Raw genomic sequence first — 13,490 nt, forward strand, 5'->3', positions numbered from 1 at the left:
ACGGTATATGTACATGGTAAAAGAAAATTTAACAATGTAACTTTCTTACTCCAGTTGCTGAGTTGGCGCTTAGTGGGCAGTGACAACGGCAAGTGTGGCTGAGTTGGCTTCATCCAGTGAGAGGTGCCATGGAAAAGATTTTTGCCTTGGTTGCGAAAGAGAGAGAGAGAGAGAGAAGATCCAGCAGTCAAATGGGTGACTTTTGTGAAGGAATAGAGCACGCCGTTGCTGCCTAGATTCTGAATGATCATGACCCCTTCCGGATTCTCCTAGGGATGTACATCGCGAGCTAGGTTGGGTGTAACGTGTTTTTGAATTTATTTAGCAAATACTTATGTTCACATTTCACATAGTAAAATGAGTGTGTGAGTGATGTGTGTGAGATTTTTATCAATAATTTAAAAAAAAACAAATAAAAAAATATAATATAAATATATGCACCTATAATTTTTTTAATAACTAAAAATTAACTCACTCACTAGCCTTTAATTTTTTTTACATGTAACATGCAATTAACATAGAATGGTAATTCTCCTCGTAGTTCTTAAATTTTGACGATCAGCATGCTGTGAAAGATGAATTTATCTATATTTCTAATGAGGAAATTCAGGAAACTCTACCTAAGTTAGTAATTATAAGATTTTTGAAAATGACTCAAATGTCTTGTGTGTTCAACTCTTCAATTCGTGTAAGCCTCCATCTTGAATAGTCTCTTGAGAGGAGGTGGGAACAGTAAAATGAATAGAATCAACCTCTTCCCTGACCACCACTATCTTCCCTCAAAGACTGGCCCGTCTCAATGGCTTGAAGGTATGGAACATTGCACAGCATATGTAATAAACAAGATTCACAAGCTGCAGCAATGTTATCAACCAGTAAAAGTATTCTAACTTCCCTTTATTCAAGTCATCATGGGGAAGCCAATTTGAACCACCTGGACCAGCACTAAACTTGTGCACTAGTGACACCAAAAGGGCACTGGAATAAACCCCAGCTGTATTGGCTATCGAAAACAACCCCAAAGCAGTATTCCTCAAGCTATCTGATGCCTGGTCATACAAGAACTCAAGATATCCAATAAGCATGAAGGCCTCAGAGATGCCATGAAGGGCGGACTGTGGCACAAGCCAGAAGACAGTGATAGTAATTGTGGCATGTTTACGCTTCACTTCAATGAAGTCAGCAACTAGGGTGGCTAGTATGGAAGTGAAACAGCCAATACCCATCCGCACCAGGAAGGAGATGCCCCGGTCTACACCCGTGAATCTACGGATAATAGGGACGAACACACAGACATAGAAGATTATTGTGACAAGCATGGAGGTGACTGTGAAGATGGTCATGGAGCTTTCAGGAATTTGAAATGACCTTGTCAGGTGTCTATCCATGGTGTGGGCTTGTTTGATTGAGAATCTGATTTGTTGGGCATAGGCTGCACTAAGGATGATTCCAGTTGCCCATATCGGTCCCATTCGAATAAACGTTTTCAGTTCTTCAACTCTATGGATAGTGTTTAGCCTCCACAGGTTGGGTGATTGGAGGTTGTCTTCTCCAGTGACAATGGCTGCCTTATCAAGAAATCTGTATCACACCACGAGCAAAAATTAAACTCTCACCTGACATTTATTAGTTATCAATTTTATCTTCAAATAATTTTATTTATTTATTTTTTTTTTGAGAAGAAAATTCGATCATTTTTAACCAATGACAAATTGAACCAAGCTTTACAATATAAATGTACTAAATACCAGGTGGCCTGACAGTTCAACAAACAGATAAACGAATGCAATGAATAAAACAGAAGTGATTGATATAAGAATTCAAAGTTAATTCTTCTAGTACAAGTGGAGTGGGGATAATCTAATGAAGGACCAGAATGCTTAGAATTATGAAATGACCTTGTACAAGGCTTAGAATTATGAATATGAGGCACAAATAATCCATAATTTTCCTTTTCGAACAAGCAAGAATGCTTGGAATGGTAGTCCTACTAGTCCATTCACACACATCCAGTTATCTACATAGAGGGAAATGGCTGAATCATATGGACTCTCTCATATAACGATCATGACAACAAAAGATACAGTGGTCTTCATCACTCTGAATTCTAACATACACACATGTTTTTGCCAAATGAAATTCACTAATGTTATTAATAAGTCAGTTCATATTAAATATGAAATTACATTTTAAAAAATTAATAAACTTTAAATTGTTGATTTTAAAAATAACTTCATATTGCCTTCCAGAATTTCCTTGAAGTGAAAAGAGATACAAAATTTATAAGTTTTCCCAGAGAGTAAGAAAGTCATTCGTTATTGAAAATACTATCTTTGTGTTTCAATTCATGCAATATCTACCAATATTCTCATATGTTCAGTGTAGTTCATAACATCAACACAAAACAAACAGAGAGAGGCAGAGGGACTTACTGCATATGTTGAGTGTGAAATAGCCTTCGATTGCCAGCTAAAGAAGCATCAAGCTCCTCATTCTCATACAATCCTCTAGGATCTGAAACCATTGTTTGACTTCTTTTCCTTATTACAGCAAAGGAGACTTTTAATAACCTTGTATATGGGCTCCCTATGGGGTCTAGTTTTCGGTACAAAAGATATCCTGAAATGAAGGCAATGACGGATAATAACACTGCTATGGTAGGGACTCCAAATCCCCATGCCCGTCCAAAATTGTGTTGAACATGTTGGGAAACGTGCTAGTTTTAAAAACTTTTCGAGAGATTTAAATTCATAGATCTTGATTCATCACTTAGAGACAAGTTTTATGCAAAAATAAAACATGATGTATCATTCAATTAAAAGATTGAATACTTACATCAAGGTTTGAGTAAACCTTAGATCTCTCCTCTAAAGTGAATGTTCTCACTTATTGTAGATCCCTTTTGCTAGACACCTTTTCCATGGATCTCCATCTTCTTGGTAATTCTTTTGCCTTTAGGAATCACTCATATGCCTCCATGAATGACCTTGGAAAACTAGGCTTGTGGGAGCCTCCATTAGATGAGAACATAAACCCTAATTTTCTAGAGAGAGAAAATTTATTCCTTTTTCCTTCTCATAAAAATCACACCCAAAAATATACATAGACCATGTATATTTATAGGCAACATAAAAATAAAGAAAAGGAAACAACAAATCCTTCTCCATCTCTAATTCATATGTCTCAAATCTAATATGATTCCAATATCAAGTTGGGCTATGAGTGAGAATCCATTGGGCCTATTATTTTATTGGCTACAATGAATTAATAATTGGCCCGGTCCATGGACCCAATTCAATTAATTCATAAATTAATTTCTACTCCACTAAAAGAAATTAATTGAACTCCAATTAAATAATAATAACCTCTAAGTCAATATTGCACTTTGACCCCTCTATGCATAATTAGTTATCGGATAAATATAGCCATCAATCCGACTCTTTAATTAATATATTTATTTTGGTACCTTTGATTATTTCTGGCTCGATCACAATAAAACATTTGTTTGACAAAAATAATAATTTAAATAAATAAATATATAATAAATCATTTTGTCTAAAAACACACGAAGGCCTTCGAATTTACTTTGTGATCAACCATAATCAATACAAAATAAATACAAGTAGCAATGACGCAAATATTGAAAATATAACCCTCTAACTATTAATTACATAACTACCCAAAGTGTCGGTCTAAGGATCCCGAAGAATCCGCCGAACAAATCAAAGTAATTATTAATTAATAAAAGAGTCTATACTTTTCTCATGCTTAAGAGTCAAATGCCATGACGGTGATAGGGAGTAATTGCATACGACGGCTCTCGCAATATATCTCAACCTAACGCGGATCCAGTTCAAGTCTTAATTAATTATGAGTCCATCCATAATTACCGACTATGAACAATTTATAATTACTATTTATATATCATGCATTGATTGTCATCACATACATATATATAAATATTTCTTGTAATTAACTGGACACTATCAATTTCATAGTGAATTGAAACATAATACATTGAATTCACCAATTATATAAATCATAAATATTTTAGATATGTCAGGAACATATGTCAATACAATCCAGATAGGAATTCGCTATGCCAGGGCATATAAATCCCAACAGCTCCCACTTGCCCTCATAGCCAATTCAAATTGCACCTAACTCCAATGTTATCCAGATGATGATCAAAATTATTGATCAATCACACCTTTGATAATGGATCAACAAAGTTGTGTTCCAATGCAATGTTTTAACTACAAGTGCATTTTCTTGCCGGACAATATCATGTCGAACATGATACTTCCTCTCAGTGTATCTTGTTCCTCTATGGAACCTTGTGTCATTGGTTTGGACTACTTCTGCACTATTGTCACAATATAGCTCGATAGGCAGGCTAGTATGCTCCACAACCTCTAAATCAGTGAGATCAAACCAATAGGCTTATATTGCCACCTTTAAGGCTGCAATATGTTCCACCTGCAGGTTTGAGTCAACAGTTGAAATCTGTTTGACAATCTACCAACTGATTTCCCTTCCATTAAGTGAACATACACTAAGTCATGAACCTCATAGTATCTACTTCTGATTGAAAATCAGAACTAGCATACCTGACTAGGACCATATCATCACATCCATAAATGGGTATGATATCATTGATTCTCCTTAGGTACTTAATGATATTTTTCACAATAGACCAGTTGTCAAGTCCAGTATTGGACTGATCTCTACTGACTATCCCTACCATGTAGCGGATGTCCTGTTTGGTATAGACCATGGCATATATGAGACTCTCATATGCCGAAACATATTGTTCCAGTCTCATTTGCTCAATCTCCTCTGCTAGTCTTGAAAAACTACTTACTAGAGAGAGCGATCCATATCAATAAAGCAAGAACTCATTCTTTGAGTTATGCATACCAAACCTGGTCAAAACTTTATCAATGTAGGATTATTAAGATAAGCCTATTTTCCTTTTAACCTGATCTTGCAAAAGCTTGATCCTAGGAATATAGCTTACATCTTGAAAATCCTTCATTTTAAAGTAATTGAACAACTACCTTATAATTGATGACAAAACTTCCACGTCATTATAAATGAGTAGGATGTCATCAATATATAGAATTAAGAAAAATAATAACATTCCCTTGTATACTCATGATTTATTCACTAAGAAATCTTCTGGTATCTTTTTGTAGATTAACTTGCCTTCCATAGGAATCACCCTACTAGAAAGTTCTACAAGATCCCAGAATTTATTAGAATACATAGATTCCAACTCTGATTTCATAGTAACTCACCAAAACGATCTGTATCCATATCAGTTCACGCTTCCGTGTAGCTTACTGGGTCCAACTCATGTTTAACAGGGATGTCCATAATGGTCTCACCTAAAAACATGATTCTGTCGAATTGGATGATAATCCTCCCACTACATCAATGTGCCGATGCAAGAATCTGTGTAGTAGATGATGCTAACGCATCAATAGGGAATTCATATATTATTCTCAATCTCTATAATAGGTGTGTTCACATGTGGTACATTTGGTACTCATACCAAATTCTCTAACATTATGCTACTAGGTATGTGATTCATAATATGATTCTCCTATAGATAAACAGTGAGTGAAAACAATCAACTTTTATCTTTGAGATCATAAAATAATCCATCCTAGTGACATTTAGAGTAGCTATCAAATCTAGCATGCCTATGATCTGATTCCAACTTACTTGTCCATATCAAACGCACATGTGCAAGACTACCCCATATGTGCATATGATTCAAACTAATATTTAGTCAAAAACACAGCTCAACGGTATCCTTGAGACAGACTAAGATGGAATGCAGTTCATAATGCGTATCGATGTCATTAACGCTAAACTCTTAAATGAAAGAGATAATGTGGCATTACTGATCATAGATCTAACCATGTTAAGTGGAATTCTGTTATTCCTATTTGACACCTAAATTAATTTAGCGTCAATTGCGGAAAACTGGTACACAACACCCTCATTGACGATATAGTCTTTGCACTATCCCAAGAAATACTCAAATACTCGATCAGATCGAAGTGTCTTGATAAGTTTACCTAATCTGTGCTCCACATCAGTCTTGACCCTCTCGGAATATACCAAAAGTATAAAACTTGTGTCGCAACAGGTAAATTTATCCAAAACGTGAGTAATCTTGATTGGATGTTCATAAGACTACACGTGTACGTGTGTACCGACTCCAATTGTTCTTTATATCTATTTCATTTGGCTGATTAAGCCCTCAGAGTTATCTATCCTTCAAAACAAGATTCACAAGTTTGGTTTAGGCTCCTCTGCCTCACTAGGTAATAAACCTTCTTTAACCAATCTTTAAATCTCATTTTGATTGATTATAACCCAAAAATAGATACCAAAAATACAATGAGTCAGGAATAACAAATTTTCTCTTAACATTCAATCTAGAAGATGCAACATTAGTTTCTACATCCTGCAAATCTTAAGAGCTTGTGATTATAGTATATTAACCATCTTTCAATGCACCAGAAGCAATCGCATATCTATTCAATTTTATAAAACCAGTTTTACAAAATAACGATCTAGTTTTTATAAGCCAAAAGTGAAATAAGAATGAGATTGCGTTTCACTTCTGTTCATAAAGATAGTTCTCTAATACTAATATCCTCATACTCTCTAATTTCAGATGTAATACTCCCACTGACTTAACTACAACCTTGGCATCAGGTCAAAAGATAAATATATATCCATATCATCAAGGCTTCTGGATTCCTGAAATCCTTACAATAAATTGCAAACATGTTTAGTGGCTCCAGAATCTATCCATCAGGAATCAATAGATACAACCACATAACATGGCTCAATGATTAAATATATATTTTCCTATGCCACGTCATTGCTTAGACAGTTTGTCCTTTAGTGTCTTAGTTAACGGCAAAAGAAACAGTTTCATTCGCCCTCAACATACACTGCCTTATTCCCTTTAACCTTTTAGATACCTATGTTTTGTGCTAGCCTAGTCCTATTATCATCCTTCTTCTTTGCTTTGCCCATCCACTTGGGCCTAGAAGAAGATGGTATAGACTAGGTTAGATTGATAAGAACGCCCATACTCTTGATTATCCCTTCTTCTGTTACCAATTCTATAAGAATATCAGCGAGTGTGAACTCAAACTGATTCCTTATTTAGTTCACTCTAACAGAGTCGAATGAGTTTGGTAACAAGGCAATAATCATGTCAACTTGAAACTTACCACCCAAGTCAGCCTTATTGATCTCCAGCTAATTTTTAAATAATAAACAATCATTTTCCAAAATTTGATTTCAAACTGGAGTTCATCAGGCTATCTTGATGGTATTTAAATTTGACACAGTACTTAGGCATATGCTCTATCTAATCTCACCAAAATATCTCATTGACATTTAATATGATGCTTGAAGAAAATAAAATAATACAAATGTTAGCTTTGGAGTATATTCGAGCTAAACTCTAGAATATTGCACCAAGTCATATCATTTGCCTTATCTAATTTATTAAAAGCATTAATGTCAAATTTGGTATCTCAAAGTAAAAGAGATAGGTATAGGAGTAATAAACACATTTTGTACCCTTACGTTGTGAATAAAATATTTAAGTTCATTTTCCAGTCATTATAAATAAGGTCCAATATCATAGAATATGTAAGCAAGTAGATAAACTGGATTAGACATAATTAATCTGAATATAAATGCATTCATACAATATGCAAGGTGAATTATTAATTCTGTCATGCATATTTAAAATTAAAATGAGTTTGTTAACCACATAATATAATAAATCTCAATCGAACAAGAGATCATTATCATTATTGGTGAACAATCCCTTTTAATTAATGCGGGTCCCTCAACTCTGTAGCATAATAAATCAACCAATCAATATGTCAACAACTTATCCTGTTGAAGGAGTTCATTATTACTATTGTTGAGATTCATTTACTATAAGGTGAGCACTTCCATTAAAATAGTATGTGGGTCCCTTAACCACAGCATGAAAAATCGGATAACCAATACACCAATAACTTATTCGGTTGGCGAAGTTCATTATTGCTATTGGCGGGCAAATCCCATCATCTCCATATCTCTTAAGACAATGCCTTGTCTATCTATATGAAATGACTCCCGATTATGTTTAGCCTTTCTAAAATCACCTAGTGTAGACCACTCCGTTGGGGAGCTAACACGATTGATTTTAGATTAAGTGTATAACATTATTAATGCTCTAATGAAAAATAAAACATTAAATATGTTGTCATTATAATCTAGACTCTTTAAATCATGCGTAGGGCCTTATTTTTAAAGATCTAATTACAATGAACATTTAATATTTTTATTTTCATGAGACAACCATTCTTGTAATACTAAGACTCTTCAAATCATGCGTGGGGCCTTATTTTTGAAGATCTAATTACAATGGTTTTAATAACGAAGGCCATGGGGCAATGTATAAAAATCCCCGCTCCCACTCAATTTTTAATCATTCATAATCAGGGTTTTCATTTTATTCATTTACATGATATAATGCATGCAAAACGTCTTGATTTTAATCCAATTAAATTTAGAAAATATTTGGACTTTAAATGACTCACTAATATTTAACTTGAGGCACACTTCAAAAATAATTTATAAAAATAATTTTTCGTTTCCCAATAAGTGCCCTCTAATTAATTAGTAATCAAATCCAATTAATTTTCATAATTTAACTAATATAAATCAAGCCATTTAAATAAATATCATGGATCCAATGCATGAACAATAATAATTAGCAATTAATTATTTCATGCATCTCATACAACAATAAATGACAGATAAAGCAAATAAAATGGCCAATGGAATCAGCTTTTAACATTTAATTGCTCTAATCATTGCGCGAAGATCTTCCATCAGCTTGCAAATACCCACATAAGGTTGGTACGCACCAGGAGAAGCAAAACACGGCTTGGAACGCGACTGGAGGGCCCCACACGCGCTCACACGCGCCTGGGGCATGCTGCAGGTGAAGCCACGTGCCCCCACGCGCTGGCACGCGCCTGGGGCGCGTGGGACGCGCCCCCACGCGCTGGCACGCGCATGGGGCGCGTGGGACGCGCCTCCACGCGCTTGCACGCGCGTGGAGGCCATACACATTTGGCTGGCGCGTGCATTCTCCTGGCGCGTGTTCCTCACGCGCCAGGCTCACCCCAGATGCACTACACTTGATTCTAGCCTCCTCCGACGTCTCTTCTCGCCGCCGGTGATGCTCCGGCCACCGGAAAAACGCCGAAAAATCCAGAAAAAATTAATAAAAATTTCCAGAAATTAAATTAGGCCTTAAAAAATTCCAGAAAAATTCCGAAAAATTGCTAAAAAATCCCAGAAAATTTCTGAAGCCTAATTTAACCCTCTTGGACCTTCTTGAAGCTTCATAGCATCCTTTGACGAAGATTACATGGCTTTAAAAATATTTACAATTTGAAATACAATGGAAAAAATTAAATTACATCATTGAACTTTCAAACGGCTAAATCAAAGCCTTAATTACATTCATCCAAAGATAAAATTACATTAATTTAACCTATAAGCTTCATCCATGGCCCAACCATACATCATCATTCATTCACAATCATTCATACATCATTATGTATCAATATATATCAACATATTAAATCATACATCAACATACATCAATAAAAATATATATGAATATAATTTTGGATCCATGAATGATGATTTTCATAAAATCATGATCTCTAATAATGAATCAAACCATGCTCTGATACCACTGTTGGGAAACGTGCTAGTTTTAAAAACTTTTCGAGAGATTTAAATTCATAGATCTTGATTCATCACTTAGAGACAAGTTTTATGCAAAAATAAAACATGATGTATCATTCAATTAAAAGATTGAATACTTACATCAAGGTTTGAGTAAACCTTAGATCTCTCCTCTAAAGTGAATGTTCTCACTTATTGTAGATCCCTTTTGCTAGACACCTTTTCCATGGATCTCCATCTTCTTGGTAATTCTTTTGCCTTTAGGAATCACTCATATGCCTCCATGAATGACCTTGGAAAACTAGGCTTGTGGGAGCCTCCATTAGATGAGAACATAAACCCTAATTTTCTAGAGAGAGAAAATTTATTCCTTTTTCCTTCTCATAAAAATCACACCCAAAAATATACATAGACCATGTATATTTATAGGCAACATAAAAATAAAGAAAAGGAAACAACAAATCCTTCTCCATCTCTAATTCATATGTCTCAAATCTAATATGATTCCAATATCAAGTTGGGCTATGAGTGAGAATCCATTGGGCCTATTATTTTATTGGCTACAATGAATTAATAATTGGCCCGGTCCATGGACCCAATTCAATTAATTCATAAATTAATTTCTACTCCACTAAAAGAAATTAATTGAACTCCAATTAAATAATAAATAACCTCTAAGTCAATATTGCACTTTGACCCCTCTATGCATAATTAGTTATCGGATAAATATAGCCATCAATCCGACTCTTTAATTAATATATTTATTTTGGTACCTTTGATTATTTCTGGCTCGATCACAATAAAACATTTGTTTGACAAAAATAATAATTTAAATAAATAAATATATAATAAATCATTTTGTCTAAAAACACACGAAGGCCTTCGAATTTACTTTGTGATCAACCATAATCAATACAAAATAAATACAAGTAGCAATGACGCAAATATTGAAAATATAACCCTCTAACTATTAATTACATAACTACCCAAAGTGTCGGTCTAAGGATCCCGAAGAATCCGCCGAACAAATCAAAGTAATTATTAATTAATAAAAGAGTCTATACTTTTCTCATGCTTAAGAGTCAAATGCCATGACGGTGATAGGGAGTAATTGCATACGACGGCTCTCGCAATATATCTCAACCTAACGCGGATCCAGTTCAAGTCTTAATTAATTATGAGTCCATCCATAATTACCGACTATGAACAATTTATAATTACTATTTATATATCATGCATTGATTGTCATCACATACATATATATAAATATTTCTTGTAATTAACTGGACACTATCAATTTCATAGTGAATTGAAACATAATACATTGAATTCACCAATTATATAAATCATAAATATTTTAGATATGTCAGGAACATATGTCAATACAATCCAGATAGGAATTCGCTATGCCAGGGCATATAAATCCCAACAGAACATACACCACTTCTATTGTTGCTAACACGGTAGGTAACCCCATGAAGAAGTAGTACCAATTGAAGAAGTTCCCCATCTTAGTCATTTCTTGAGGGTTTGTTTCTTCAAACTGATCTGCCCCAAATGGTACCACGCAAGCCCGAATTCGACCAGACCCCAAAGCAGTCGGTAGGAGAGATGTAAATGGTTGCCAATTGGCCAAAATTGGCCTGTTGGCAAACTTGCTCACCGTCACCTTCACATGGCGGAGGCCTCAATCCCGGTAGCGTTGATGATGATATTATACATATCGTCCCCTGATTACAAAAATATGGTAAGAGTTAAATTTTATATTCAAACAACAAATAGAAGCTCAATAATTTGACAACAATTTGGTTCGCTAATATTAATGTACGCATGTATTAATTTATACAATTTGTTTTGATAATTTATATTTGATTGTACCATAAAAAATAAAAAATAAAATATTATATTTGATTCATAAGCACCAAGTATAAATAGGAGATTTGGGTAGAGAAACACCAAGTGACATTATGTGAATAAGTGTGATTGAGTGAGTCCTGGTGTGTGCAACTTGTATAAAAAGCTTTGGTGAGGGTGCATTGTAAAATGTCTAAATACTTGTGTGCATTGTTGTGTATTATACTTGTCCATTAGTAAAAGTCATGATATTTTTATTTATTTATTTTGAAGATAAAACAATTTGTATTAATTTTTGCAGTTGAATATTTTGAGTAAAGAGAAAACAAGCTCCTCCCCCTCCTCTTCCTCCACCACCTATCCATCCTCCCGCTAATGCTAGGATGAATGACCTCACATGTGAACTCTCTGCCATTGAGAAATTTGTTGATGTCCTTCCAAGGGATATTTTGTTACTCAACAGGAGACTCGACCAATTCCAACCAGATGTGGACCATGGGTTGGAGCTGACGAGGCCAAGAGCTTAAGGAACTTGGTTAAACTTCTACGAGAATAGATTCAGATCTATGAAGATTTCAAGCATCCTATTGAGCTGCAAAAGGAAATTGGCATGCTTTTGAAGGTAATCACTCATTTACAAGACACTTTAAATTCTCATTATCCTACTGCACATGATCTCACTCAGTCCCATGGTTCCACATCATCTCTTCCCCTCCCCTAATCCTCTGGTAGGATCAAGGAATCATAATTTTCCACCACTTAACACTGAATGTGCTTATGCTTCAATAACGCTGCATCCTCCTCATGTAAGGCTCTCTCTGACTAACCCCTTTCCTATACTCCCCCTCTCTGGTCTCATGTTGCAGCCAGTTACCAATAATGGTAGGACTTATGTGGATCCACCACCATGTACTAAAACTGAAGGCACTCTGGAATGAAAAAGCTACCTTATTGGCTTCTTTCTCCAAAAGAATCTTCATTTTAAATTGGTCAGTACCATTGCTACCCCTAATTACTTCAAGACTAATTACTAGTGACTTCCAATCACTCATTCATAGAATACTACAAAATAGGCACCTTGGTCAACATTTAGTCGAGCACAAGATAAACAATGGAGCTACAAGTATGGTCTTCTTTGATAATTGACTCCCATGTGGTCCCCTTTACCAGGTATTTTCTAAGTCTGCTGCTTATAGATAGGGAATGATGATCAACAAATACATGGAAGTATCCTCTCTACTCTTAAATAATATCTCTCTAAACCCCTTAAGCTTAGGTATTCCAGGACCTTTATCTATCTTACTTTCCCATTTTAGATTGATTTTGTATTATTTCCATTTTCAGGTACTTATCCCCAAAATAAGCTAACTCAGTTAAATAAGAGCATAATTGAAGCAATCTTGAGATGAGTAAAGAAAGGAGCAAAGTGGGAGCAAAAAGAAGCAATTGGTTGAAATTTAGCAAGTTCGATCGGTCTCAGGAAATATTCGATCAATCAAAAGTTCATCGATCTAGACATTTCAAGATGGATCCAAGCTCTTTTGTCCTTATCCAAAGATCCCATAAAGTTCGATCGATCCAACTTTCTTCAGATCGATTGAAAAGATTCCATCTTATCCAGTTCTACCACCTTACCTACCACTTTTGTCTCGTTCCCTAAAATATCTCAGATTTGTCTTTATCTAAAAAGGCGCTGCCATAGAGGATCGATCCAGTTTAAGTTCGATAGATCTCATCTATGTTCGATCGATCTCACCATAAGTTCGATCGATCGAACTTCCCCAAGTGCGAGAAAATCCAATTTCCAGTTCATTAAAAGTTGTCTCATATCCAATCAT

General features: G+C 35.1%; 1 pseudogene; it reads right to left on the reverse strand.

Annotated features, from left to right (window-relative positions):
• Positions 1-556: 556 nt before the first annotated feature.
• Positions 557-12,704, reverse strand: LOC132296594 (protein NRT1/ PTR FAMILY 3.1-like; annotated as a pseudogene).
• Between the last annotated feature and the right edge of the window lie 786 nt (positions 12,705-13,490).

Source organism: Cornus florida, unplaced genomic scaffold (assembly GCF_030987335.1).
Source record: "Cornus florida cultivar Cherokee Brave unplaced genomic scaffold, ASM3098733v1 CherokeeBrave_3.0.0_Hap2_Chr02, whole genome shotgun sequence".
NCBI lineage: Eukaryota > Viridiplantae > Streptophyta > Magnoliopsida > Cornales > Cornaceae > Cornus > Cornus florida.